Source organism: Solea solea, chromosome 21, assembly GCF_958295425.1.
Source record: "Solea solea chromosome 21, fSolSol10.1, whole genome shotgun sequence".
Classification (NCBI taxonomy): domain Eukaryota; kingdom Metazoa; phylum Chordata; class Actinopteri; order Pleuronectiformes; family Soleidae; genus Solea; species Solea solea.
The window spans coordinates 17,677,550-17,684,299 of NC_081154.1; positions in this window are offsets into that span (position 1 = coordinate 17,677,550).

Below are 6,750 nucleotides of genomic sequence, written 5' to 3' on the forward strand. Positions count from 1 at the left end.
AACAAACACCTGGGTTAATCTCCAACAGCTACCCAAACAACTGCTTTACAAGTCACGAGTCACTCGTTTGTGCGTGTGAGAGTCACGTGTAAAATGAAGTTACCACAGTTTCACGCATGACTCCGCCCACGTTAAGTAGGTACTTTTTTTGTAGTGGAGATGCAACCTAAACCGTGCCGTGTGGAGGCGAGGCGAGTAGACCCGGTGGAAATACGGCATAAGTCCACTCTCCCTCACTCAGCTCTCAGCCCGCGTCGTGGCATATTTCAGGCATTGGGCAGTTAGCTTCAGAAGAGGGTGGGGCTTTAGTTAACCGGTCAATATAAATACAATGGACTCAAAGAGGGTTGGAAACATTTTAGCTAATGTTTGTACACCACTAAAAAATATACTATTCGTCTTGTAACCTTCAGATATTTTAATGGAGAAATGTCATAAATTGTATTTCTAATGAACGAATGTCTAATAATGCAAACTTCACAAGTATCAGCAGAGGAATGATTGGTCTAATTGAACAATCGTCGTGACAGTACCTGGAAGTTTTCTCTGCTCTTTTAACAAGAACATTGTTTCTTTGGGTGTTCAAATTGTTTTCATGGCATCACTCGGGGTTATGGAAACCAGCCTCACATTTCCCACATGACGTGTTATGTATATTGCATTGCCTAAAAAGCAGCTCACACTCTTCCAGCTGCACTCAAGCCTTGTTGTATTTTTTATTTCCAATTAAAGGAGAACTAAGGTAGTGCTTCACTGGACTCAAGAGGAGAGAAATAACTGACACGCTTGCTGCTGAAACAACTAAATAATTGAATTTGCCATCCTGCAAGGCTTAAAGGCTTACATTGAGAATTTGCTCTGTCACACGAAGCGTTTTTTGTGTGATGCTAAAAATGAGACGCTGATAAAAGTGAATACGAGTGATGAACAGAAAGAGCTGTTCATTTTTTACTAAACAGCTGGACAGTGATTTGTCTGCTGACAAATTGCTGTAATCTGTGGCTGTGCAACACATTGTTCTCATTTCTGGTATCAGTTTGGGGGCACAGTGATTTAGTGGCACCTGAATGTGAGTTATTTGTGTGGCACATTCGTGGTAAACACAAAAAGTGGTTAGAGCCAAACTCAACTTAAAGGCCACATAGACCGGAAGCTCCAATTAACGCTGCGTTTGTGTGTGTGTATCTGCGTCATTACCTCGTTTATGAAACCCTAAAGTTTCAGAACAACAAAGAAAATAGTGTTGTATTGTTTTCCTGGGGTCTGCGAAGCGGATCAGCACTTCCGTAGTTTGATGTCATCATCAGAAATCCTCACCACTCCTCTCACCACCGTAGCGCCTCCTGGTGCGGGCACTAGTCCGGGCACATCCGGTTGCGTACATTCAACCGCAGAAGAAGAAGAACTACTCTCGTTGTAGCTGCTGAGATGCAGAGCATCCACCGTGCCAGAGGGGGAGCTGTGTATCTGAGAGCTGGCCTATCTATTACGTAACTTCCAGGTACCTGGCCAATCCCAACACAGTCCACGTTCTGCGGGTGTGGTTTTGGTCTGAAACAGCGCGGCTGACGAGAGCGTCAGTGAGGAGATATTTTGATCGGCTCGTTTGCAGCGATTAGGACGTTTTTAACTGTGAAAACAAGTTAAAGGGGACATATTATACCTTATTTCCCCCATTAAAATAGTTCCCTGGTGTCCTAATGAACATGTCAGTGACATGCCTTGGTCAAAATACCATAAGGATGAAGCACAATAGCAGTTCAATAACCCTGCTAAACCCGCCCCTTTCAGAACGCTCGGTTTTCGTGCATGGTCCCTTTATATGCAAATGAGACACAGGCAAACACACACCCACTTCTTCCAGGGGGTTTCTGATTTGTCCTTTTTACAGCGCTCACTCGCTCAGCTGCTTCTCGTCTCCCCCTCCCTCCACTAGTTCTCTGACAATATCAACATGGCAGCATGCGCAGAAAACAGCGAGAGTGCCGTCAAAGGAAGAGACGTCCTACATAAGGATCGAGCCGAACACTGCCGAACTGTAAATCAGTTAAATACACCTAGGGACAGCACAGCTGATCGCCACCGCTGATCGCCAGCAGCGCGCGGTGAGCTGAATAAACTGGTGCTGTATCAGACCGGTGACTGTATGCTCCGGAGCTGGCGATCAGTTTAGGCAGCTCGCCGCTCGTCGCTGGCGATCAGCGGTGGCGATCAGCTGTGCTGTCCCTATGTATCCATGTGTCGGAGGTCTGTTCCTGTGACGGCACTCACACATACAGCACCAGTTTAGGCAGCTCACCGTTCGCCGCTGGCGATCAGCGGTGCTGTCTTTTTAACTGATTTTCACAGAGAGTGCAGCACCGCTGCACAGAGAGTGCAGCACCGCTGATCGCTACCGCTGATCGCCAGTGGCGAGCGGCATAAACGGCCGCTGTATGTGATCAGACTGAGTCTGTGCTCCGGTCATGAAGGACGTACTGAACAAATATTTTTAATTAGGACGTGTCAGAATGGTTAGTTATGAGCTCCATGTGACCTTTTCTTAAAAATGTGTGTGTTTGTACGTCGGTGAAATACGTTCGCTGACTAAATACGGCGACCGCTGGCCGCAGTCTGATGTGAAGTGGTGCGAACACACGAACACACGTTTGCTGACTTTATCCGGAACATTAGCTTCATATATAAAATCCTCTGAGGCTGGAAGTTTGTGTAAAACACTGTGCTCCACTGTGCAGCCACCAACAGCACACTTGTCCCTCCACGTTGACATAATACCGCTCTTCCTCCCTCGCCTGCACTCTCGCAGGGACAAGGTGGAGCTAAGGTGGAGCTCTCGAAGTAAACTTACTGGTGGGGCGGTAACATTCGCGGTGAAATGCGCATGCTGACGTCATAAACGCAGGGAATTCAACATCGAGTGTTTTATCGCCTATACTTACACTTAGGGGAACCACGAAAACATGACGGAGTATTCTTTTTCCACACTTTGGTGACTGGTAGGGCCCCCAGAGTCCCAAATATAAGTATTAAAATGGTTAAAAAGTTGATTTTGCATAATATGTCCCCTTTAATATATGTAAGTAGACCTCCATAACTAACATATATGTGTGATACAAGCATTCTATGTCGCCTTTAAGCAAACCTCTCAGAACAGAACCTTATAGTCTCAGCTTCATGGGCTACACAGAGGACAAGTTCACACAGCACATGTGAGTTGACTTGACCTTTCAGGGGTTGACCATCTGTGTTTTTGTCACAGAGTTTTTGCTCATCTCTAACGACCTCCTCAATGGCTTTCTCTGCTTGAGACCAAGTCACGTCTAAGCTCAGGTAGCTCCTACATCCAGCCAGCACCTTGTTAGCTGCAAAAGACAAAGTGGCTGCTGTCAAGGAACCAGCGGCTCCTCACCAATGCAAGCTTCTTTGCCCAGAGCCTAATCTTGACTCTGAACTGTTCGTCTTGCAACCTCTTCTTTCTTTTGAGCCCCAGAAGCCTTTTTCCAGCGACCAGTGCCAACGCTCGCACCACACTGACTGCAGCTTCCGATCTCCCATGCAGACGAGCAGGACCTGCAGAGACCTAATTCCTTTCTTGACTCCTGGACTACCTCCAGGCCAGGATCAGACACAGTTGTCCCGCTGCAAGTGTTGCGCCAGGGGCGTGATAGAATAGAAAGACACACACACGATGTGACTCTGATCCACTATCACAATGCATTTTTCCATCAACATGGTCACAGTTTGACAAAATGCTTCACAAAAGAAAAACAGAAACAGAAAAATAAGTAAAAATACAGCAGAATGTCTTCAAGCAAATAATAGGACATTATTAAAAATAATAAATGTAGACAGCATTTTTAACAGCACAATAAACATTATCTGTTAACAATTACAATCTTTAGTACTCATATTGGTAATTTAACATGCAATGCACATGAAAAGAGTGACAACAGTAGTGCTGCTAGCAACAGGCTATGCTAAGTAGAAGTACACTTCCACTGCAACTTAATTCCAATGTCAAACTTATTGAAACAACTCATATCTTCTACTCGGCAGGTTTGTATAACATTTAAAATGCAAATCCATTATTAACCATGCTTAAAACTCTGTACTTACCTGTAAATGGTGGCGATAGAAAACAAAGACACGCACACGACGTGACGATGGACGAGCAGAAGCCACGCCCTCCCCCACACAGGCTGAACCAGACATCGATAATCGAAAACTGTATCTGTATTTTAACCGTACTAGATACTAGTTTCCAAAACTTACAGAAACAAAAGGAAACACGTAAAAATCGCACAGTGAATTCTCCAAAACATTATGGAACACATTTTAACCACAGTTTATCTATTTGATAATTATCTTAACCTCTTCTTCCTGGCAGGCTAGAGCAACGGATCACTGATGATCTCAATCTGCAAATTATAATGAGTCTTCATCTTATATTATGTCCTTATGAAGCAATGACTTCTAGCTTTCTTTACCTTGGTGATAAGTTCCCTGTTTTAAGTGTTTAAGTATTGTTTTAGCTCACATTTCCAATTACATATTTATTATACCCAGTTTCTTAGAACCCTAACACAAGCTGCACAACAGACAACTTAAATAGAACCTCGTCCAAAAGTCGGCCAAAAGATCCCAAAAAAGGAGGACATCATGCCGCGATCTAAAGCAATTCAGGAACAAATGAGAAACAAAGTAATTGACATCTATCCGTCTGGAAAAGGTTCCAAATACCTTTCTAAAGCTTTGGGACTCCAGAGAACCACAGTGAGGGCCATTATTCACAAATGCAGAAAACATGGAACAGTGGGCAACCTTCCCATGAGTGGCCAGCCGACAAGAATTACCCCCAATAGCGCAGCGACAACTCATCTAAGAGGTCACAAAAGAACCCAGAACAACATCTAAAGAACTGCAGGCCTCACTCAGTGTTCATGACTCCACCATAAGAAAGAGACTGGGCAGAAATGACCTGCATGGTAGAGTTCCAAGACCAAAACCACTGTTGGGCAAAAAGAACATTAAGGCTCGTCTCAATTTTGCCAAAAAACATCTTGATGATCCCCAACTGACTTTTGGGAAAATTCTCTGTGGACTGACGAGACATAAGTTGAACTTTTTGGAAGGTGTGTGTCCCACTACATCTGGCGTAAAAGTAACACCACAATTCAGGAAAAGAAGATCATACCAACAGTCAAATATGGTGGTGGTAGTGTGATGGTGTGGTGCTGTTTTGCTGCTTCAGGACCTGGAAGACTCGCTGTGATAAATGGAACCATGAATTCTGCTGTCTACCAAAAAATCCTGAAGGAGAATGTGCGGCCATCTGTTTGTGACCTCAGGCTGAAGCGAACTTGGGGTCTACAGCAGGACAATGATCCGAAGCACACCAGCAAGTCCACTTCTGAATGGCTAAAGAAAAAGAAAATGAAGACTTTGGAGTGGCCTCGTCAAAGTCCTGACCTGAATCCTTTTGAGATGCTGTGGCATGACCTTAAAAAGGCACTTCATGCCCGAAAACCCTCTAATGTGGCTGAATTACAACAATTCTGCAAAGATGAGTGGGCCAGAATTCCTCCACAGCGTTGTAAAAGACTCATTGCAAGTTATCTTGCAAATATATGAATATTTCAAATATTCAAATATAATCTCATATTGTTGCAGGCCTGTTAGATTATATTCATTTCATACATCATACAGGTTTCTATGTTTTCGTGGTCACCTCTAGCGGTGAAAAAGAGGAGGTAAATCACAAATATCCTGATCTTTGCCTCCTTGTATCCAGCGACAGAGGACTTTTTGCAGCAGCATTAAAGGATTGTATTTGGCCTCAGGCATAGATCGATCGATATTAGATTGCCTTATAGCGAGACACATGAAAGTAGCAAAGGCGAAAAAGAATGCTAACTATAATAATTCATCAGGTCAGATGCATTATACTGAGGAGTCAAGAACGGTAATGCCACAGTTTGGGTTTTAATCCAGATCAAAGTTGCTGAATTCTCCATTGATGTTCTTTTGGAACTGATATAAGTGGCAGATGATTATTGATTATTGATCTGACTACCTTACAAAATGATCATGATCTGGTTCACTGTGTGAATGCATTTTTACAGAAAGAGTCTTGAGCATTCCTCCACATAATCCAAGCTCGAGCCTTTTGTTTTTTTTATCACTTCTAAAGCAACACACCAGCTGAGAAGTGAGAGGGTGAAAATGTAACTGATGACTGTTACACAAAATTACAAGGACAGAGAGACAAAGAGGCAGCATTAACCGGCCTTGGGCCAAACTAATAAAACTACAATTGAATCGACTCTAAATAAATGACGGTGCTGCAGCTGAATAATGTGTCGTCTGCCTCCGTGACATCATTACACTTCCTGCTACGATGTATCTCAGCTGAACCAAAGCCTTAAACTGAAGATTTCTTACTGCGAGCTGCTTCGTTTCCATCATTTATTTTTGGTCAACCAGCCTTTTTCACGCAAAACACTGAGCACCACCAAGTGGAGAAATGGCAGAAGTGCACCAAACTGAAAACATAACAAATCCTCCACACCTACATGTATCAACACATTTTATTTTAAATGACACGATTTGATTTTTGCTATCGTTTGCCAAATCGATGCCAACACACACTGCTACTTTCCAAAAAAGATGAACACAGTACATGTCAAAACTGCATTATGTCACAGAAAAAACAAAAGTGTCGTCATGCATTAGTGAAAATAAATGACTCCT